Below are 22,090 nucleotides of genomic sequence, written 5' to 3' on the forward strand. Positions count from 1 at the left end.
GGACTGTTCCCTGACCGGGAATCGAACCCGGGCCGCAGCGGTGAGAGCGCCGAATCCTAACCACTAGACCACCAGGGAACCCAGAGCCATACAGCAAAAGTTCCTACACTGCTCTCCTAGTGACAAAGCTCATGGGGGCTGAAAGCATATTTTATTCTACAGCGAATATGAATCAGAACTTGAAAAAACACTCATGATTCCACCAGACTGTTTGTCACTTCCAAGCACAGGCCATCCCCTCCCCCGTGCTACTGAACCGACGAATTCCTGTACAATCGGGATCCCCGGGAAATCACAAGAGGGACACCTAGTGGCCGCTGATAGCTCAAAGACAGCTGGTACACCTTCTCACACCTACCTCGTTATTCAGCTTGCTGGAAGAATACATTGCGAATGACCGATTCAAGAGTGCAAGGGAGAAGAGTGCTCCAAAGTAGATGTATACATCGCAGCCGGGTTTTCCAGCAATTTACCTTTCTGATGAGCTGGTACTGCACTTTACGCCCACATAGAGCACCTGACTGGGTGGGGGACTGCGTGCGCATGAAGGTGGCTGAGGGCAATGGGAGCAAAGCAACCTGGGACACAGGGGACCCAGCCCCTTTCCTCTGCTTTCGTCTATAGGTCGGGGTGCCTTTTTAAGGACCTTCGATTAAAAAAAGCTGAGCTGCGTGGACAAATTACGCACGTCTACGTCTTAGAGGGATCTTCCCTGACCGGGAATCGAACCCGGGCCGCGGCGGTGAAAGCGCCGAATCCTAGCCACTAGACCACCAGGGAGGAGATGCTCTTGTGAGCCTGCCTTGCTCACTTCCTTATTGTGACTAAGCTAACTCCACTGTATAGATTGCCCATAAAGTACGAGTGGGGAAAAGTTAGGTGTCACACAGTGTGTTTGTCATAAGCAATTACCTTTATCCTCCTGCAAAAGCCTTTTTACTCTGCAATCACCTCTTGCTGGACAGCCTGCGCTGGAGCAGCCAGCATGAAAAGGGAGCTGAGTAAGGCAGGGCCTAGGGTCTCACCAGGGTGGCCGAGTGGTTAAGGCGTTGGACTTAAGATCCAATGGACAGTTGTCCGCATGGGTTCGAGCCCCATCCCTGGTATGGGTTTTCAGCGGGTGTGTAGGAACTTGCAGATGCTTTTTTAAAGCATTTTCCTCTGCCCTCCTCACCCTCCCAGTGCCCTTCCTTAACAGTCCCAATTCACGTCTCAGCTGTGGGGTCTGCTGCTACTCTGCACTTAGCATGGATGCTTCCCAAAGCAATGCAGTGCCACCTACGCAGAGCCCCTGCTTAGAGAAATACACCTCCTATGTCTTTTCCCACTGAAGGGAGCAGGAGGAAGTACTTGCTTCCTGGGGAACATGGGCCTGCCACTGGAATTTGTTAACCCGCCTCTTGCGGATTTCTCCCCTTTCTTTGATTTACACCTGCAGGCTCTCCCTTGCCATCGGAGCAGGATCTGCTGATGCAGGCCCGGCTGGATCAAATGTGCAAAGGCTTGTCCCCAGGCCTCGGGAAAAAATTGAGCAGAGATTCCCGCCTCCGCCTCCGCCTCCTCTTGCCTTCCGAACGGGCTTCCAAACGGGCAATGCCCTGACGGGTCCCCCACGCCCCATCCTGCCCATGCCCACACCCCTGTATATGAGGGTGACCCATGTCCCTCACCCTCCATGCTCGAACGGAAGACACGTGTGTCCTGAGGGGAGCGCCAGACAGGCATTTCTCCGGCCAGGCAGACCCCTGCAGCACCCGTTAGGCTCCAAAGCCTGTACATTCCCAAGATGCCACTGGTCACTATGCAAATCAGACAGCCCTGGCCACACCCTCTCCGCCGCTGGGCTCTGCTGCTTTCGGTACGTGCAGCTCAGCTTTTTCTTACCCTGAACCAGACTTCCGTTTCAGCAAAAAGGTGGGTTGCAGTGGGTCCGGGATGCCATTTGGAGACAAAGCCTGCGGCCCTGTCAAAGATGACTTCCTGCCGCACACCATGTGGTCAGAAGCCTACGAAAAGAAGCGCACCTCGGAATACAGAATCTCACTTCCTCAAGAGCCTTGCACAAGAGATTTTCCTCCCGCCGAGGAAAGCAACTCAAAGGGAACCTTGCGAAAATCAAATTAGGAGCCAGATTGCGGGATGCTAGGCAAACTGTTTGTCAGAAAAGCAAATTCATTTTGAGAAGCCCTGACCTGCGGGAAGGAAAAGCATTCAAGGGCAGAAGAAGGACTGTTCCCTGACCGGGAATCGAACCCGGGCCGCAGCGGTGAGAGCGCCGAATCCTAACCACTAGACCACCAGGGAACCCAGAGCCATACAGCAAAAGTTCCTACACTGCTCTCCTAGTGACAAAGCTCATGGGGGCTGAAAGCATATTTTATTCTACAGCGAATATGAATCAGAACTTGAAAAAACACTCATGATTCCACCAGACTGTTTGTCACTTCCAAGCACAGGCCATCCCCTCCCCCGTGCTACTGAACCGACGAATTCCTGTACAATCGGGATCCCCGGGAAATCACAAGAGGGACACCTAGTGGCCGCTGATAGCTCAAAGACAGCTGGTACACCTTCTCACACCTACCTCGTTATTCAGCTTGCTGGAAGAATACATTGCGAATGACCGATTCAAGAGTGCAAGGGAGAAGAGTGCTCCAAAGTAGATGTATACATCGCAGCCGGGTTTTCCAGCAATTTACCTTTCTGATGAGCTGGTACTGCACTTTACGCCCACATAGAGCACCTGACTGGGTGGGGGACTGCGTGCGCATGAAGGTGGCTGAGGGCAATGGGAGCAAAGCAACCTGGGACACAGGGGACCCAGCCCCTTTCCTCTGCTTTCGTCTATAGGTCGGGGTGCCTTTTTAAGGACCTTCGATTAAAAAAAGCTGAGCTGCGTGGACAAATTACGCACGTCTACGTCTTAGAGGGATCTTCCCTGACCGGGAATCGAACCCGGGCCGCGGCGGTGAAAGCGCCGAATCCTAGCCACTAGACCACCAGGGAGGAGATGCTCTTGTGAGCCTGCCTTGCTCACTTCCTTATTGTGACTAAGCTAACTCCACTGTATAGATTGCCCATAAAGTACGAGTGGGGAAAAGTTAGGTGTCACACAGTGTGTTTGTCATAAGCAATTACCTTTATCCTCCTGCAAAAGCCTTTTTACTCTGCAATCACCTCTTGCTGGACAGCCTGCGCTGGAGCAGCCAGCATGAAAAGGGAGCTGAGTAAGGCAGGGCCTAGGGTCTCACCAGGGTGGCCGAGTGGTTAAGGCGTTGGACTTAAGATCCAATGGACAGTTGTCCGCATGGGTTCGAGCCCCATCCCTGGTATGGGTTTTCAGCGGGTGTGTAGGAACTTGCAGATGCTTTTTTAAAGCATTTTCCTCTGCCCTCCTCACCCTCCCAGTGCCCTTCCTTAACAGTCCCAATTCACGTCTCAGCTGTGGGGTCTGCTGCTACTCTGCACTTAGCATGGATGCTTCCCAAAGCAATGCAGTGCCACCTACGCAGAGCCCCTGCTTAGAGAAATACACCTCCTATGTCTTTTCCCACTGAAGGGAGCAGGAGGAAGTACTTGCTTCCTGGGGAACATGGGCCTGCCACTGGAATTTGTTAACCCGCCTCTTGCGGATTTCTCCCCTTTCTTTGATTTACACCTGCAGGCTCTCCCTTGCCATCGGAGCAGGATCTGCTGATGCAGGCCCGGCTGGATCAAATGTGCAAAGGCTTGTCCCCAGGCCTCGGGAAAAAATTGAGCAGAGATTCCCGCCTCCGCCTCCGCCTCCTCTTGCCTTCCGAACGGGCTTCCAAACGGGCAATGCCCTGACGGGTCCCCCACGCCCCATCCTGCCCATGCCCACACCCCTGTATATGAGGGTGACCCATGTCCCTCACCCTCCATGCTCGAACGGAAGACACGTGTGTCCTGAGGGGAGCGCCAGACAGGCATTTCTCCGGCCAGGCAGACCCCTGCAGCACCCGTTAGGCTCCAAAGCCTGTACATTCCCAAGATGCCACTGGTCACTATGCAAATCAGACAGCCCTGGCCACACCCTCTCCGCCGCTGGGCTCTGCTGCTTTCGGTACGTGCAGCTCAGCTTTTTCTTACCCTGAACCAGACTTCCGTTTCAGCAAAAAGGTGGGTTGCAGTGGGTCCGGGATGCCATTTGGAGACAAAGCCTGCGGCCCTGTCAAAGATGACTTCCTGCCGCACACCATGTGGTCAGAAGCCTACGAAAAGAAGCGCACCTCGGAATACAGAATCTCACTTCCTCAAGAGCCTTGCACAAGAGATTTTCCTCCCGCCGAGGAAAGCAACTCAAAGGGAACCTTGCGAAAATCAAATTAGGAGCCAGATTGCGGGATGCTAGGCAAACTGTTTGTCAGAAAAGCAAATTCATTTTGAGAAGCCCTGACCTGCGGGAAGGAAAAGCATTCAAGGGCAGAAGAAGGACTGTTCCCTGACCGGGAATCGAACCCGGGCCGCGGCGGTGAGAGCGCCGAATCCTAACCACTAGACCACCAGGGAACCCAGAGCCATACAGCAAAAGTTCCTACACTGCTCTCCTAGTGACAAAGCTCATGGGGGCTGAAAGCATATTTTATTCTACAGCGAATATGAATCAGAACTTGAAAAAACACTCATGATTCCACCAGACTGTTTGTCACTTCCAAGCACAGGCCATCCCCTCCCCCGTGCTACTGAACCGACGAATTCCTGTACAATCGGGATCCCCGGGAAATCACAAGAGGGACACCTAGTGGCCGCTGATAGCTCAAAGACAGCTGGTACACCTTCTCACACCTACCTCGTTATTCAGCTTGCTGGAAGAATACATTGCGAATGACCGATTCAAGAGTGCAAGGGAGAAGAGTGCTCCAAAGTAGATGTATACATCGCAGCCGGGTTTTCCAGCAATTTACCTTTCTGATGAGCTGGTACTGCACTTTACGCCCACATAGAGCACCTGACTGGGTGGGGGACTGCGTGCGCATGAAGGTGGCTGAGGGCAATGGGAGCAAAGCAACCTGGGACACAGGGGACCCAGCCCCTTTCCTCTGCTTTCGTCTATAGGTCGGGGTGCCTTTTTAAGGACCTTCGATTAAAAAAAGCTGAGCTGCGTGGACAAATTACGCACGTCTACGTCTTAGAGGGATCTTCCCTGACCGGGAATCGAACCCGGGCCGCGGCGGTGAAAGCGCCGAATCCTAGCCACTAGACCACCAGGGAGGAGATGCTCTTGTGAGCCTGCCTTGCTCACTTCCTTATTGTGACTAAGCTAACTCCACTGTATAGATTGCCCATAAAGTACGAGTGGGGAAAAGTTAGGTGTCACACAGTGTGTTTGTCATAAGCAATTACCTTTATCCTCCTGCAAAAGCCTTTTTACTCTGCAATCACCTCTTGCTGGACAGCCTGCGCTGGAGCAGCCAGCATGAAAAGGGAGCTGAGTAAGGCAGGGCCTAGGGTCTCACCAGGGTGGCCGAGTGGTTAAGGCGTTGGACTTAAGATCCAATGGACAGTTGTCCACATGGGTTCGAGCCCCATCCCTGGTATGGGTTTTCAGCGGGTGTGTAGGAACTTGCAGATGCTTTTTTAAAGCATTTTCCTCTGCCCTCCTCACCCTCCCAGTGCCCTTCCTTAACAGTCCCAATTCACGTCTCAGCTGTGGGGTCTGCTGCTACTCTGCACTTAGCATGGATGCTTCCCAAAGCAATGCAGTGCCACCTACGCAGAGCCCCTGCTTAGAGAAATACACCTCCTATGTCTTTTCCCACTGAAGGGAGCAGGAGGAAGTACTTGCTTCCTGGGGAACATGGGCCTGCCACTGGAATTTGTTAACCCGCCTCTTGCGGATTTCTCCCCTTTCTTTGATTTACACCTGCAGGCTCTCCCTTGCCATCGGAGCAGGATCTGCTGATGCAGGCCCGGCTGGATCAAATGTGCAAAGGCTTGTCCCCAGGCCTCGGGAAAAAATTGAGCAGAGATTCCCGCCTCCGCCTCCTCTTGCCTTCCGAACGGGCTTCCAAACGGGCAATGCCCTGACGGGTCCCCCACGCCCCATCCTGCCCATGCCCACACCCCTGTATATGAGGGTGACCCATGTCCCTCACCCTCCATGCTCGAACGGAAGACACGTGTGTCCTGAGGGGAGCGCCAGACAGGCATTTCTCCGGCCAGGCAGACCCCTGCAGCACCCGTTAGGCTCCAAAGCCTGTACATTCCCAAGATGCCACTGGTCACTATGCAAATCAGACAGCCCTGGCCACACCCTCTCCGCCGCTGGGCTCTGCTGCTTTCGGTACGTGCAGCTCAGCTTTTTCTTACCCTGAACCAGACTTCCGTTTCAGCAAAAAGGTGGGTTGCAGTGGGTCCGGGATGCCATTTGGAGACAAAGCCTGCGGCCCTGTCAAAGATGACTTCCTGCCGCACACCATGTGGTCAGAAGCCTACGAAAAGAAGCGCACCTCGGAATACAGAATCTCACTTCCTCAAGAGCCTTGCACAAGAGATTTTCCTCCCGCCGAGGAAAGCAACTCAAAGGGAACCTTGCGAAAATCAAATTAGGAGCCAGATTGCGGGATGCTAGGCAAACTGTTTGTCAGAAAAGCAAATTCATTTTGAGAAGCCCTGACCTGCGGGAAGGAAAAGCATTCAAGGGCAGAAGAAGGACTGTTCCCTGACCGGGAATCGATCCCGGGCCGCAGCGGTGAGAGCGCCGAATCCTAACCACTAGACCACCAGGGAACCCAGAGCCATACAGCAAAAGTTCCTACACTGCTCTCCTAGTGACAAAGCTCATGGGGGCTGAAAGCATATTTTATTCTACAGCGAATATGAATCAGAACTTGAAAAAACACTCATGATTCCACCAGACTGTTTGTCACTTCCAAGCACAGGCCATCCCCTCCCCCGTGCTACTGAACCGACGAATTCCTGTACAATCGGGATCCCCGGGAAATCACAAGAGGGACACCTAGTGGCCGCTGATAGCTCAAAGACAGCTGGTACACCTTCTCACACCTACCTCGTTATTCAGCTTGCTGGAAGAATACATTGCGAATGACCGATTCAAGAGTGCAAGGGAGAAGAGTGCTCCAAAGTAGATGTATACATCGCAGCCGGGTTTTCCAGCAATTTACCTTTCTGATGAGCTGGTACTGCACTTTACGCCCACATAGAGCACCTGACTGGGTGGGGGACTGCGTGCGCATGAAGGTGGCTGAGGGCAATGGGAGCAAAGCAACCTGGGACACAGGGGACCCAGCCCCTTTCCTCTGCTTTCGTCTATAGGTCGGGGTGCCTTTTTAAGGACCTTCGATTAAAAAAAGCTGAGCTGCGTGGACAAATTACGCACGTCTACGTCTTAGAGGGATCTTCCCTGACCGGGAATCGAACCCGGGCCGCGGCGGTGAAAGCGCCGAATCCTAGCCACTAGACCACCAGGGAGGAGATGCTCTTGTGAGCCTGCCTTGCTCACTTCCTTATTGTGACTAAGCTAACTCCACTGTATAGATTGCCCATAAAGTACGAGTGGGGAAAAGTTAGGTGTCACACAGTGTGTTTGTCATAAGCAATTACCTTTATCCTCCTGCAAAAGCCTTTTTACTCTGCAATCACCTCTTGCTGGACAGCCTGCGCTGGAGCAGCCAGCATGAAAAGGGAGCTGAGTAAGGCAGGGCCTAGGGTCTCACCAGGGTGGCCGAGTGGTTAAGGCGTTGGACTTAAGATCCAATGGACAGTTGTCCGCATGGGTTCGAGCCCCATCCCTGGTATGGGTTTTCAGCGGGTGTGTAGGAACTTGCAGATGCTTTTTTAAAGCATTTTCCTCTGCCCTCCTCACCCTCCCAGTGCCCTTCCTTAACAGTCCCAATTCACGTCTCAGCTGTGGGGTCTGCTGCTACTCTGCACTTAGCATGGATGCTTCCCAAAGCAATGCAGTGCCACCTACGCAGAGCCCCTGCTTAGAGAAATACACCTCCTATGTCTTTTCCCACTGAAGGGAGCAGGAGGAAGTACTTGCTTCCTGGGGAACATGGGCCTGCCACTGGAATTTGTTAACCCGCCTCTTGCGGATTTCTCCCCTTTCTTTGATTTACACCTGCAGGCTCTCCCTTGCCATCGGAGCAGGATCTGCTGATGCAGGCCCGGCTGGATCAAATGTGCAAAGGCTTGTCCCCAGGCCTCGGGAAAAAATTGAGCAGAGATTCCCGCCTCCGCCTCCGCCTCCTCTTGCCTTCCGAACGGGCTTCCAAACGGGCAATGCCCTGACGGGTCCCCCACGCCCCATCCTGCCCATGCCCACACCCCTGTATATGAGGGTGACCCATGTCCCTCACCCTCCATGCTCGAACGGAAGACACGTGTGTCCTGAGGGGAGCGCCAGACAGGCATTTCTCCGGCCAGGCAGACCCCTGCAGCACCCGTTAGGCTCCAAAGCCTGTACATTCCCAAGATGCCACTGGTCACTATGCAAATCAGACAGCCCTGGCCACACCCTCTCCGCCGCTGGGCTCTGCTGCTTTCGGTACGTGCAGCTCAGCTTTTTCTTACCCTGAACCAGACTTCCGTTTCAGCAAAAAGGTGGGTTGCAGTGGGTCCGGGATGCCATTTGGAGACAAAGCCTGCGGCCCTGTCAAAGATGACTTCCTGCCGCACACCATGTGGTCAGAAGCCTACGAAAAGAAGCGCACCTCGGAATACAGAATCTCACTTCCTCAAGAGCCTTGCACAAGAGATTTTCCTCCCGCCGAGGAAAGCAACTCAAAGGGAACCTTGCGAAAATCAAATTAGGAGCCAGATTGCGGGATGCTAGGCAAACTGTTTGTCAGAAAAGCAAATTCATTTTGAGAAGCCCTGACCTGCGGGAAGGAAAAGCATTCAAGGGCAGAAGAAGGACTGTTCCCTGACCGGGAATCGAACCCGGGCCGCGGCGGTGAGAGCGCCGAATCCTAACCACTAGACCACCAGGGAACCCAGAGCCATACAGCAAAAGTTCCTACACTGCTCTCCTAGTGACAAAGCTCATGGGGGCTGAAAGCATATTTTATTCTACAGCGAATATGAATCAGAACTTGAAAAAACACTCATGATTCCACCAGACTGTTTGTCACTTCCAAGCACAGGCCATCCCCTCCCCCGTGCTACTGAACCGACGAATTCCTGTACAATCGGGATCCCCGGGAAATCACAAGAGGGACACCTAGTGGCCGCTGATAGCTCAAAGACAGCTGGTACACCTTCTCACACCTACCTCGTTATTCAGCTTGCTGGAAGAATACATTGCGAATGACCGATTCAAGAGTGCAAGGGAGAAGAGTGCTCCAAAGTAGATGTATACATCGCAGCCGGGTTTTCCAGCAATTTACCTTTCTGATGAGCTGGTACTGCACTTTACGCCCACATAGAGCACCTGACTGGGTGGGGGACTGCGTGCGCATGAAGGTGGCTGAGGGCAATGGGAGCAAAGCAACCTGGGACACAGGGGACCCAGCCCCTTTCCTCTGCTTTCGTCTATAGGTCGGGGTGCCTTTTTAAGGACCTTCGATTAAAAAAAGCTGAGCTGCGTGGACAAATTACGCACGTCTACGTCTTAGAGGGATCTTCCCTGACCGGGAATCGAACCCGGGCCGCGGCGGTGAAAGCGCCGAATCCTAGCCACTAGACCACCAGGGAGGAGATGCTCTTGTGAGCCTGCCTTGCTCACTTCCTTATTGTGACTAAGCTAACTCCACTGTATAGATTGCCCATAAAGTACGAGTGGGGAAAAGTTAGGTGTCACACAGTGTGTTTGTCATAAGCAATTACCTTTATCCTCCTGCAAAAGCCTTTTTACTCTGCAATCACCTCTTGCTGGACAGCCTGCGCTGGAGCAGCCAGCATGAAAAGGGAGCTGAGTAAGGCAGGGCCTAGGGTCTCACCAGGGTAGCCGAGTGGTTAAGGCGTTGGACTTAAGATCCAATGGACAGTTGTCCGCATGGGTTCGAGCCCCATCCCTGGTATGGGTTTTCAGCGGGTGTGTAGGAACTTGCAGATGCTTTTTTAAAGCATTTTCCTCTGCCCTCCTCACCCTCCCAGTGCCCTTCCTTAACAGTCCCAATTCACGTCTCAGCTGTGGGGTCTGCTGCTACTCTGCACTTAGCATGGATGCTTCCCAAAGCAATGCAGTGCCACCTACGCAGAGCCCCTGCTTAGAGAAATACACCTCCTATGTCTTTTCCCACTGAAGGGAGCAGGAGGAAGTACTTGCTTCCTGGGGAACATGGGCCTGCCACTGGAATTTGTTAACCCGCCTCTTGCGGATTTCTCCCCTTTCTTTGATTTACACCTGCAGGCTCTCCCTTGCCATCGGAGCAGGATCTGCTGATGCAGGCCCGGCTGGATCAAATGTGCAAAGGCTTGTCCCCAGGCCTCGGGAAAAAATTGAGCAGAGATTCCCGCCTCCGCCTCCGCCTCCGCCTCCTCTTGCCTTCCGAACGGGCTTCCAAACGGGCAATGCCCTGACGGGTCCCCCACGCCCCATCCTGCCCATGCCCACACCCCTGTATATGAGGGTGACCCATGTCCCTCACCCTCCATGCTCGAACGGAAGACACGTGTGTCCTGAGGGGAGCGCCAGACAGGCATTTCTCCGGCCAGGCAGACCCCTGCAGCACCCGTTAGGCTCCAAAGCCTGTACATTCCCAAGATGCCACTGGTCACTATGCAAATCAGACAGCCCTGGCCACACCCTCTCCGCCGCTGGGCTCTGCTGCTTTCGGTACGTGCAGCTCAGCTTTTTCTTACCCTGAACCAGACTTCCGTTTCAGCAAAAAGGTGGGTTGCAGTGGGTCCGGGATGCCATTTGGAGACAAAGCCTGCGGCCCTGTCAAAGATGACTTCCTGCCGCACACCATGTGGTCAGAAGCCTACGAAAAGAAGCGCACCTCGGAATACAGAATCTCACTTCCTCAAGAGCCTTGCACAAGAGATTTTCCTCCCGCCGAGGAAAGCAACTCAAAGGGAACCTTGCGAAAATCAAATTAGGAGCCAGATTGCGGGATGCTAGGCAAACTGTTTGTCAGAAAAGCAAATTCATTTTGAGAAGCCCTGACCTGCGGGAAGGAAAAGCATTCAAGGGCAGAAGAAGGACTGTTCCCTGACCGGGAATCGAACCCGGGCCGCAGCGGTGAGAGCGCCGAATCCTAACCACTAGACCACCAGGGAACCCAGAGCCATACAGCAAAAGTTCCTACACTGCTCTCCTAGTGACAAAGCTCATGGGGGCTGAAAGCATATTTTATTCTACAGCGAATATGAATCAGAACTTGAAAAAACACTCATGATTCCACCAGACTGTTTGTCACTTCCAAGCACAGGCCATCCCCTCCCCCGTGCTACTGAACCGACGAATTCCTGTACAATCGGGATCCCCGGGAAATCACAAGAGGGACACCTAGTGGCCGCTGATAGCTCAAAGACAGCTGGTACACCTTCTCACACCTACCTCGTTATTCAGCTTGCTGGAAGAATACATTGCGAATGACCGATTCAAGAGTGCAAGGGAGAAGAGTGCTCCAAAGTAGATGTATACATCGCAGCCGGGTTTTCCAGCAATTTACCTTTCTGATGAGCTGGTACTGCACTTTACGCCCACATAGAGCACCTGACTGGGTGGGGGACTGCGTGCGCATGAAGGTGGCTGAGGGCAATGGGAGCAAAGCAACCTGGGACACAGGGGACCCAGCCCCTTTCCTCTGCTTTCGTCTATAGGTCGGGGTGCCTTTTTAAGGACCTTCGATTAAAAAAAGCTGAGCTGCGTGGACAAATTACGCACGTCTACGTCTTAGAGGGATCTTCCCTGACCGGGAATCGAACCCGGGCCGCGGCGGTGAAAGCGCCGAATCCTAGCCACTAGACCACCAGGGAGGAGATGCTCTTGTGAGCCTGCCTTGCTCACTTCCTTATTGTGACTAAGCTAACTCCACTGTATAGATTGCCCATAAAGTACGAGTGGGGAAAAGTTAGGTGTCACACAGTGTGTTTGTCATAAGCAATTACCTTTATCCTCCTGCAAAAGCCTTTTTACTCTGCAATCACCTCTTGCTGGACAGCCTGCGCTGGAGCAGCCAGCATGAAAAGGGAGCTGAGTAAGGCAGGGCCTAGGGTCTCACCAGGGTGGCCGAGTGGTTAAGGCGTTGGACTTAAGATCCAATGGACAGTTGTCCGCATGGGTTCGAGCCCCATCCCTGGTATGGGTTTTCAGCGGGTGTGTAGGAACTTGCAGATGCTTTTTTAAAGCATTTTCCTCTGCCCTCCTCACCCTCCCAGTGCCCTTCCTTAACAGTCCCAATTCACGTCTCAGCTGTGGGGTCTGCTGCTACTCTGCACTTAGCATGGATGCTTCCCAAAGCAATGCAGTGCCACCTACGCAGAGCCCCTGCTTAGAGAAATACACCTCCTATGTCTTTTCCCACTGAAGGGAGCAGGAGGAAGTACTTGCTTCCTGGGGAACATGGGCCTGCCACTGGAATTTGTTAACCCGCCTCTTGCGGATTTCTCCCCTTTCTTTGATTTACACCTGCAGGCTCTCCCTTGCCATCGGAGCAGGATCTGCTGATGCAGGCCCGGCTGGATCAAATGTGCAAAGGCTTGTCCCCAGGCCTCGGGAAAAAATTGAGCAGAGATTCCCGCCTCCGCCTCCGCCTCCTCTTGCCTTCCGAACGGGCTTCCAAACGGGCAATGCCCTGACGGGTCCCCCACGCCCCATCCTGCCCATGCCCACACCCCTGTATATGAGGGTGACCCATGTCCCTCACCCTCCATGCTCGAACGGAAGACACGTGTGTCCTGAGGGGAGCGCCAGACAGGCATTTCTCCGGCCAGGCAGACCCCTGCAGCACCCGTTAGGCTCCAAAGCCTGTACATTCCCAAGATGCCACTGGTCACTATGCAAATCAGACAGCCCTGGCCACACCCTCTCCGCCGCTGGGCTCTGCTGCTTTCGGTACGTGCAGCTCAGCTTTTTCTTACCCTGAACCAGACTTCCGTTTCAGCAAAAAGGTGGGTTGCAGTGGGTCCGGGATGCCATTTGGAGACAAAGCCTGCGGCCCTGTCAAAGATGACTTCCTGCCGCACACCATGTGGTCAGAAGCCTACGAAAAGAAGCGCACCTCGGAATACAGAATCTCACTTCCTCAAGAGCCTTGCACAAGAGATTTTCCTCCCGCCGAGGAAAGCAACTCAAAGGGAACCTTGCGAAAATCAAATTAGGAGCCAGATTGCGGGATGCTAGGCAAACTGTTTGTCAGAAAAGCAAATTCATTTTGAGAAGCCCTGACCTGCGGGAAGGAAAAGCATTCAAGGGCAGAAGAAGGACTGTTCCCTGACCGGGAATCGAACCCGGGCCGCAGCGGTGAGAGCGCCGAATCCTAACCACTAGACCACCAGGGAACCCAGAGCCATACAGCAAAAGTTCCTACACTGCTCTCCTAGTGACAAAGCTCATGGGGGCTGAAAGCATATTTTATTCTACAGCGAATATGAATCAGAACTTGAAAAAACACTCATGATTCCACCAGACTGTTTGTCACTTCCAAGCACAGGCCATCCCCTCCCCCGTGCTACTGAACCGACGAATTCCTGTACAATCGGGATCCCCGGGAAATCACAAGAGGGACACCTAGTGGCCGCTGATAGCTCAAAGACAGCTGGTACACCTTCTCACACCTACCTCGTTATTCAGCTTGCTGGAAGAATACATTGCGAATGACCGATTCAAGAGTGCAAGGGAGAAGAGTGCTCCAAAGTAGATGTATACATCGCAGCCGGGTTTTCCAGCAATTTACCTTTCTGATGAGCTGGTACTGCACTTTACGCCCACATAGAGCACCTGACTGGGTGGGGGACTGCGTGCGCATGAAGGTGGCTGAGGGCAATGGGAGCAAAGCAACCTGGGACACAGGGGACCCAGCCCCTTTCCTCTGCTTTCGTCTATAGGTCGGGGTGCCTTTTTAAGGACCTTCGATTAAAAAAAGCTGAGCTGCGTGGACAAATTACGCACGTCTACGTCTTAGAGGGATCTTCCCTGACCGGGAATCGAACCCGGGCCGCGGCGGTGAAAGCGCCGAATCCTAGCCACTAGACCACCAGGGAGGAGATGCTCTTGTGAGCCTGCCTTGCTCACTTCCTTATTGTGACTAAGCTAACTCCACTGTATAGATTGCCCATAAAGTACGAGTGGGGAAAAGTTAGGTGTCACACAGTGTGTTTGTCATAAGCAATTACCTTTATCCTCCTGCAAAAGCCTTTTTACTCTGCAATCACCTCTTGCTGGACAGCCTGCGCTGGAGCAGCCAGCATGAAAAGGGAGCTGAGTAAGGCAGGGCCTAGGGTCTCACCAGGGTGGCCGAGTGGTTAAGGCGTTGGACTTAAGATCCAATGGACAGTTGTCCACATGGGTTCGAGCCCCATCCCTGGTATGGGTTTTCAGCGGGTGTGTAGGAACTTGCAGATGCTTTTTTAAAGCATTTTCCTCTGCCCTCCTCACCCTCCCAGTGCCCTTCCTTAACAGTCCCAATTCACGTCTCAGCTGTGGGGTCTGCTGCTACTCTGCACTTAGCATGGATGCTTCCCAAAGCAATGCAGTGCCACCTACGCAGAGCCCCTGCTTAGAGAAATACACCTCCTATGTCTTTTCCCACTGAAGGGAGCAGGAGGAAGTACTTGCTTCCTGGGGAACATGGGCCTGCCACTGGAATTTGTTAACCCGCCTCTTGCGGATTTCTCCCCTTTCTTTGATTTACACCTGCAGGCTCTCCCTTGCCATCGGAGCAGGATCTGCTGATGCAGGCCCGGCTGGATCAAATGTGCAAAGGCTTGTCCCCAGGCCTCGGGAAAAAATTGAGCAGAGATTCCCGCCTCCGCCTCCGCCTCCTCTTGCCTTCCGAACGGGCTTCCAAACGGGCAATGCCCTGACGGGTCCCCCACGCCCCATCCTGCCCATGCCCACACCCCTGTATATGAGGGTGACCCATGTCCCTCACCCTCCATGCTCGAACGGAAGACACGTGTGTCCTGAGGGGAGCGCCAGACAGGCATTTCTCCGGCCAGGCAGACCCCTGCAGCACCCGTTAGGCTCCAAAGCCTGTACATTCCCAAGATGCCACTGGTCACTATGCAAATCAGACAGCCCTGGCCACACCCTCTCCGCCGCTGGGCTCTGCTGCTTTCGGTACGTGCAGCTCAGCTTTTTCTTACCCTGAACCAGACTTCCGTTTCAGCAAAAAGGTGGGTTGCAGTGGGTCCGGGATGCCATTTGGAGACAAAGCCTGCGGCCCTGTCAAAGATGACTTCCTGCCGCACACCATGTGGTCAGAAGCCTACGAAAAGAAGCGCACCTCGGAATACAGAATCTCACTTCCTCAAGAGCCTTGCACAAGAGATTTTCCTCCCGCCGAGGAAAGCAACTCAAAGGGAACCTTGCGAAAATCAAATTAGGAGCCAGATTGCGGGATGCTAGGCAAACTGTTTGTCAGAAAAGCAAATTCATTTTGAGAAGCCCTGACCTGCGGGAAGGAAAAGCATTCAAGGGCAGAAGAAGGACTGTTCCCTGACCGGGAATCGAACCCGGGCCGCGGCGGTGAGAGCGCCGAATCCTAACCACTAGACCACCAGGGAACCCAGAGCCATACAGCAAAAGTTCCTACACTGCTCTCCTAGTGACAAAGCTCATGGGGGCTGAAAGCATATTTTATTCTACAGCGAATATGAATCAGAACTTGAAAAAACACTCATGATTCCACCAGACTGTTTGTCACTTCCAAGCACAGGCCATCCCCTCCCCCGTGCTACTGAACCGACGAATTCCTGTACAATCGGGATCCCCGGGAAATCACAAGATGGACACCTAGTGGCCGCTGATAGCTCAAAGACAGCTGGTACACCTTCTCACACCTACCTCGTTATTCAGCTTGCTGGAAGAATACATTGCGAATGACCGATTCAAGAGTGCAAGGGAGAAGAGTGCTCCAAAGTAGATGTATACATCGCAGCCGGGTTTTCCAGCAATTTACCTTTCTGATGAGCTGGTACTGCACTTTACGCCCACATAGAGCACCTGACTGGTTGGGGGACTGCGTGCGCATGAAGGTGGCTGAGGGCAATGGGAGCAAAGCAACCTGGGACACAGGGGACCCAGCCCCTTTCCTCTGCTTTCGTCTATAGGTCGGGGTGCCTTTTTAAGGACCTTCGATTAAAAAAAGCTGAGCTGCGTGGACAAATTACGCACGTCTACGTCTTAGAGGGATCTTCCCTGACCGGGAATCGAACCCGGGCCGCGGCGGTGAAAGCGCCGAATCCTAGCCACTAGACCACCAGGGAGGAGATGCTCTTGTGAGCCTGCCTTGCTCACTTCCTTATTGTGACTAAGCTAACTCCACTGTATAGATTGCCCATAAAGTACGAGTGGGGAAAAGTTAGGTGTCACACAGTGTGTTTGTCATAAGCAATTACCTTTATCCTCCTGCAAAAGCCTTTTTACTCTGCAATCACCTCTTGCTGGACAGCCTGCGCTGGAGCAGCCAGCATGAAAAGGGAGCTGAGTAAGGCAGGGCCTAGGGTCTCACCAGGGTAGCCGAGTGGTTAAGGCGTTGGACTTAAGATCCAATGGACAGTTGTCCGCATGGGTTCGAGCCCCATCCCTGGTATGGGTTTTCAGCGGGTGTGTAGGAACTTGCAGATGCTTTTTTAAAGCATTTTCCTCTGCCCTCCTCACCCTCCCAGTGCCCTTCCTTAACAGTCCCAATTCACGTCTCAGCTGTGGGGTCTGCTGCTACTCTGCACTTAGCATGGATGCTTCCCAAAGCAATGCAGTGCCACCTACGCAGAGCCCCTGCTTAGAGAAATACACCTCCTATGTCTTTTCCCACTGAAGGGAGCAGGAGGAAGTACTTGCTTCCTGGGGAACATGGGCCTGCCACTGGAATTTGTTAACCCGCCTCTTGCGGATTTCTCCCCTTTCTTTGATTTACACCTGCAGGCTCTCCCTTGCCATCGGAGCAGGATCTGCTGATGCAGGCCCGGCTGGATCAAATGTGCAAAGGCTTGTCCCCAGGCCTCGGGAAAAAATTGAGCAGAGATTCCCGCCTCCGCCTCCGCCTCCTCTTGCCTTCCGAACGGGCTTCCAAACGGGCAATGCCCTGACGGGTCCCCCACGCCCCATCCTGCCCATGCCCACACCCCTGTATATGAGGGTGACCCATGTCCCTCACCCTCCATGCTCGAACGGAAGACACGTGTGTCCTGAGGGGAGCGCCAGACAGGCATTTCTCCGGCCAGGCAGACCCCTGCAGCACCCGTTTGGCTCCAAAGCCTGTACATTCCCAAGATGCCACTGGTCACTATGCAAATCAGACAGCCCTGGCCACACCCTCTCCGCCGCTGGGCTCTGCTGCTTTCGGTACGTGCAGCTCAGCTTTTTCTTACCCTGAACCAGACTTCCGTTTCAGCAAAAAGGTGGGTTGCAGTGGGTCCGGGATGCCATTTGGAGACAAAGCCTGCGGCCCTGTCAAAGATGACTTCCTGCCGCACACCATGTGGTCAGAAGCCTACGAAAAGAAGCGCACCTCGGAATACAGAATCTCACTTCCTCAAGAGCCTTGCACAAGAGATTTTCCTCCCGCCGAGGAAAGCAACTCAAAGGGAACCTTGCGAAAATCAAATTAGGAGCCAGATTGCGGGATGCTAGGCAAACTGTTTGTCAGAAAAGCAAATTCATTTTGAGAAGCCCTGACCTGCGGGAAGGAAAAGCATTCAAGGGCAGAAGAAGGACTGTTCCCTGACCGGGAATCGAACCCGGGCCGCGGCGGTGAGAGCGCCGAATCCTAACCACTAGACCACCAGGGAACCCAGAGCCATACAGCAAAAGTTCCTACACTGCTCTCCTAGTGACAAAGCTCATGGGGGCTGAAAGCATATTTTATTCTACAGCGAATATGAATCAGAACTTGAAAAAACACTCATGATTCCACCAGACTGTTTGTCACTTCCAAGCACAGGCCATCCCCTCCCCCGTGCTACTGAACCGACGAATTCCTGTACAATCGGGATCCCCGGGAAATCACAAGAGGGACACCTAGTGGCCGCTGATAGCTCAAAGACAGCTGGTACACCTTCTCACACCTACCTCGTTATTCAGCTTGCTGGAAGAATACATTGCGAATGACCGATTCAAGAGTGCAAGGGAGAAGAGTGCTCCAAAGTAGATGTATACATCGCAGCCGGGTTTTCCAGCAATTTACCTTTCTGATGAGCTGGTACTGCACTTTACGCCCACATAGAGCACCTGACTGGGTGGGGGACTGCGTGCGCATGAAGGTGGCTGAGGGCAATGGGAGCAAAGCAACCTGGGACACAGGGGACCCAGCCCCTTTCCTCTGCTTTCGTCTATAGGTCGGGGTGCCTTTTTAAGGACCTTCGATTAAAAAAAGCTGAGCTGCGTGGACAAATTACGCACGTCTACGTCTTAGAGGGATCTTCCCTGACCGGGAATCGAACCCGGGCCGCGGCGGTGAAAGCGCCGAATCCTAGCCACTAGACCACCAGGGAGGAGATGCTCTTGTGAGCCTGCCTTGCTCACTTCCTTATTGTGACTAAGCTAACTCCACTGTATAGATTGCCCATAAAGTACGAGTGGGGAAAAGTTAGGTGTCACACAGTGTGTTTGTCATAAGCAATTACCTTTATCCTCCTGCAAAAGCCTTTTTACTCTGCAATCACCTCTTGCTGGACAGCCTGCGCTGGAGCAGCCAGCATGAAAAGGGAGCTGAGTAAGGCAGGGCCTAGGGTCTCACCAGGGTGGCCGAGTGGTTAAGGCGTTGGACTTAAGATCCAATGGACAGTTGTCCGCATGGGTTCGAGCCCCATCCCTGGTATGGGTTTTCAGCGGGTGTGTAGGAACTTGCAGATGCTTTTTTAAAGCATTTTCCTCTGCCCTCCTCACCCTCCCAGTGCCCTTCCTTAACAGTCCCAATTCACGTCTCAGCTGTGGGGTCTGCTGCTACTCTGCACTTAGCATGGATGCTTCCCAAAGCAATGCAGTGCCACCTACGCAGAGCCCCTGCTTAGAGAAATACACCTCCTATGTCTTTTCCCACTGAAGGGAGCAGGAGGAAGTACTTGCTTCCTGGGGAACATGGGCCTGCCACTGGAATTTGTTAACCCGCCTCTTGCGGATTTCTCCCCTTTCTTTGATTTACACCTGCAGGCTCTCCCTTGCCATCGGAGCAGGATCTGCTGATGCAGGCCCGGCTGGATCAAATGTGCAAAGGCTTGTCCCCAGGCCTCGGGAAAAAATTGAGCAGAGATTCCCGCCTCCGCCTCCGCCTCCTCTTGCCTTCCGAACGGGCTTCCAAACGGGCAATGCCCTGACGGGTCCCCCACGCCCCATCCTGCCCATGCCCACACCCCTGTATATGAGGGTGACCCATGTCGCTCACCCTCCATGCTCGAACGGAAGACACGTGTGTCCTGAGGGGAGCGCCAGACAGGCATTTCTCCGGCCAGGCAGACCCCTGCAGCACCCGTTAGGCTCCAAAGCCTGTACATTCCCAAGATGCCACTGGTCACTATGCAAATCAGACAGCCCTGGCCACACCCTCTCCGCCGCTGGGCTCTGCTGCTTTCGGTACGTGCAGCTCAGCTTTTTCTTACCCTGAACCAGACTTCCGTTTCAGCAAAAAGGTGGGTTGCAGTGGGTCCGGGATGCCATTTGGAGACAAAGCCTGCGGCCCTGTCAAAGATGACTTCCTGCCGCACACCATGTGGTCAGAAGCCTACGAAAAGAAGCGCACCTCGGAATACAGAATCTCACTTCCTCAAGAGCCTTGCACAAGAGATTTTCCTCCCGGCGAGGAAAGCAACTCAAAGGGAACCTTGCGAAAATCAAATTAGGAGCCAGATTGCGGGATGCTAGGCAAACTGTTTGTCAGAAAAGCAAATTCATTTTGAGAAGCCCTGACCTGCGGGAAGGAAAAGCATTCAAGGGCAGAAGAAGGACTGTTCCCTGACCGGGAATCGAACCCGGGCCGCGGCGGTGAGAGCGCCGAATCCTAACCACTAGACCACCAGGGAACCCAGAGCCATACAGCAAAAGTTCCTACACTGCTCTCCTAGTGACAAAGCTCATGGGGGCTGAAAGCATATTTTATTCTACAGCGAATATGAATCAGAACTTGAAAAAACACTCATGATTCCACCAGACTGTTTGTCACTTCCAAGCACTGGCCATCCCCTCCCCCGTGCTACTGAACCGACGAATTCCTGTACAATCGGGATCCCCGGGAAATCACAAGAGGGACACCTAGTGGCCGCTGATAGCTCAAAGACAGCTGGTACACCTTCTCACACCTACCTCGTTATTCAGCTTGCTGGAAGAATACATTGCGAATGACCGATTCAAGAGTGCAAGGGAGAAGAGTGCTCCAAAGTAGATGTATACATCGCAGCCAGGTTTTCCAGCAATTTACCTTTCTGATGAGCTGGTACTGCACTTTACGCCCACATAGAGCACCTGACTGGGTGGGGGACTGCGTGCGCATGAAGGTGGCTGAGGGCAATGGGAGCAAAGCAACCTGGGACACAGGGGACCCAGCCCCTTTCCTCTGCTTTCGTCTATAGGTCGGGGTGCCTTTTTAAGGACCTTCGATTAAAAAAAGCTGAGCTGCGTGGACAAATTACGCACGTCTACGTCTTAGAGGGATCTTCCCTGACCGGGAATCGAACCCGGGCCGCGGCGGTGAAAGCGCCGAATCCTAGCCACTAGACCACCAGGGAGGAGATGCTCTTGTGAGCCTGCCTTGCTCACTTCCTTATTGTGACTAAGCTAACTCCACTGTATAGATTGCCCATAAAGTACGAGTGGGGAAAAGTTAGGTGTCACACAGTGTGTTTGTCATAAGCAATTACCTTTATCCTCCTGCAAAAGCCTTTTTACTCTGCAATCACCTCTTGCTGGACAGCCTGCGCTGGAGCAGCCAGCATGAAAAGGGAGCTGAGTAAGGGAGGGCCTAGGGTCTCACCAGGGTGGCCGAGTGGTTAAGGCGTTGGACTTAAGATCCAATGGACAGTTGTCCGCATGGGTTCGAGCCCCATCCCTGGTATGGGTTTTCAGCGGGTGTGTAGGAACTTGCAGATGCTTTTTTAAAGCATTTTCCTCTGCCCTCCTCACCCTCCCAGTGCCCTTCCTTAACAGTCCCAATTCACGTCTCAGCTGTGGGGTCTGCTGCTACTCTGCACTTAGCATGGATGCTTCCCAAAGCAATGCAGTGCCACCTACGCAGAGCCCCTGCTTAGAGAAATACACCTCCTATGTCTTTTCCCACTGAAGGGAGCAGGAGGAAGTACTTGCTTCCTGGGGAACATGGGCCTGCCACTGGAATTTGTTAACCCGCCTCTTGCGGATTTCTCCCCTTTCTTTGATTTACACCTGCAGGCTCTCCCTTGCCATCGGAGCAGGATCTGCTGATGCAGGCCCGGCTGGATCAAATGTGCAAAGGCTTGTCCCCAGGCCTCGGGAAAAAATTGAGCAGAGATTCCCGCCTCCGCCTCCGCCTCCTCTTGCCTTCCGAACGGGCTTCCAAACGGGCAATGCCCTGACGGGTCCCCCACGCCCCATCCTGCCCATGCCCACACCCCTGTATATGAGGGTGACCCATGTCGCTCACCCTCCATGCTCGAACGGAAGACACGTGTGTCCTGAGGGGAGCGCCAGACAGGCATTTCTCCGGCCAGGCAGACCCCTGCAGCACCCGTTAGGCTCCAAAGCCTGTACATTCCCAAGATGCCACTGGTCACTATGCAAATCAGACAGCCCTGGCCACACCCTCTCCGCCGCTGGGCTCTGCTGCTTTCGGTACGTGCAGCTCAGCTTTTTCTTACCCTGAACCAGACTTCCGTTTCAGCAAAAAGGTGGGTTGCAGTGGGTCCGGGATGCCATTTGGAGACAAAGCCTGCGGCCCTGTCAAAGATGACTTCCTGCCGCACACCATGTGGTCAGAAGCCTACGAAAAGAAGCGCACCTCGGAATACAGAATCTCACTTCCTCAAGAGC

General features: G+C 53.5%; 15 non-coding genes across 15 annotated transcripts; all 15 read right to left on the reverse strand.

Annotated features, from left to right (window-relative positions):
• Positions 1-708: 708 nt before the first annotated feature.
• TRNAE-UUC (transfer RNA glutamic acid (anticodon UUC)) lies at positions 709-780 on the reverse strand. The gene has a single exon. It is a non-coding gene; the product is annotated as a tRNA-Glu (tRNA).
• A 2,154-nt stretch (positions 781-2,934) lies between these two features.
• On the reverse strand, positions 2,935-3,006 carry TRNAE-UUC (transfer RNA glutamic acid (anticodon UUC)). The gene has a single exon. It is a non-coding gene; the product is annotated as a tRNA-Glu (tRNA).
• Positions 3,007-4,458: 1,452 nt separating this feature from the next.
• Positions 4,459-4,530, reverse strand: TRNAE-CUC (transfer RNA glutamic acid (anticodon CUC)). Its single transcript has one exon. It is a non-coding gene; the product is annotated as a tRNA-Glu (tRNA).
• A 630-nt stretch (positions 4,531-5,160) lies between these two features.
• TRNAE-UUC (transfer RNA glutamic acid (anticodon UUC)) lies at positions 5,161-5,232 on the reverse strand. Its single transcript has one exon. It is a non-coding gene; the product is annotated as a tRNA-Glu (tRNA).
• A 2,148-nt stretch (positions 5,233-7,380) lies between these two features.
• Positions 7,381-7,452, reverse strand: TRNAE-UUC (transfer RNA glutamic acid (anticodon UUC)). The gene has a single exon. It is a non-coding gene; the product is annotated as a tRNA-Glu (tRNA).
• A 1,452-nt stretch (positions 7,453-8,904) lies between these two features.
• On the reverse strand, positions 8,905-8,976 carry TRNAE-CUC (transfer RNA glutamic acid (anticodon CUC)). The gene has a single exon. It is a non-coding gene; the product is annotated as a tRNA-Glu (tRNA).
• Positions 8,977-9,606: 630 nt separating this feature from the next.
• Positions 9,607-9,678, reverse strand: TRNAE-UUC (transfer RNA glutamic acid (anticodon UUC)). The gene has a single exon. It is a non-coding gene; the product is annotated as a tRNA-Glu (tRNA).
• Positions 9,679-11,838: 2,160 nt separating this feature from the next.
• Positions 11,839-11,910, reverse strand: TRNAE-UUC (transfer RNA glutamic acid (anticodon UUC)). Its single transcript has one exon. It is a non-coding gene; the product is annotated as a tRNA-Glu (tRNA).
• Positions 11,911-14,064: 2,154 nt separating this feature from the next.
• Positions 14,065-14,136, reverse strand: TRNAE-UUC (transfer RNA glutamic acid (anticodon UUC)). Its single transcript has one exon. It is a non-coding gene; the product is annotated as a tRNA-Glu (tRNA).
• A 1,452-nt stretch (positions 14,137-15,588) lies between these two features.
• TRNAE-CUC (transfer RNA glutamic acid (anticodon CUC)) lies at positions 15,589-15,660 on the reverse strand. Its single transcript has one exon. It is a non-coding gene; the product is annotated as a tRNA-Glu (tRNA).
• A 630-nt stretch (positions 15,661-16,290) lies between these two features.
• TRNAE-UUC (transfer RNA glutamic acid (anticodon UUC)) lies at positions 16,291-16,362 on the reverse strand. The gene has a single exon. It is a non-coding gene; the product is annotated as a tRNA-Glu (tRNA).
• A 1,452-nt stretch (positions 16,363-17,814) lies between these two features.
• TRNAE-CUC (transfer RNA glutamic acid (anticodon CUC)) lies at positions 17,815-17,886 on the reverse strand. Its single transcript has one exon. It is a non-coding gene; the product is annotated as a tRNA-Glu (tRNA).
• Positions 17,887-18,516: 630 nt separating this feature from the next.
• Positions 18,517-18,588, reverse strand: TRNAE-UUC (transfer RNA glutamic acid (anticodon UUC)). Its single transcript has one exon. It is a non-coding gene; the product is annotated as a tRNA-Glu (tRNA).
• A 1,452-nt stretch (positions 18,589-20,040) lies between these two features.
• TRNAE-CUC (transfer RNA glutamic acid (anticodon CUC)) lies at positions 20,041-20,112 on the reverse strand. The gene has a single exon. It is a non-coding gene; the product is annotated as a tRNA-Glu (tRNA).
• Positions 20,113-20,742: 630 nt separating this feature from the next.
• Positions 20,743-20,814, reverse strand: TRNAE-UUC (transfer RNA glutamic acid (anticodon UUC)). The gene has a single exon. It is a non-coding gene; the product is annotated as a tRNA-Glu (tRNA).
• Positions 20,815-22,090: the final 1,276 nt, after the last annotated feature.

Source organism: Triturus cristatus, chromosome 5_2 (assembly GCF_964204655.1).
Source record: "Triturus cristatus chromosome 5_2, aTriCri1.1, whole genome shotgun sequence".
In the NCBI taxonomy this organism is placed as follows: Eukaryota; Metazoa; Chordata; class Amphibia; order Caudata; family Salamandridae; genus Triturus; species Triturus cristatus.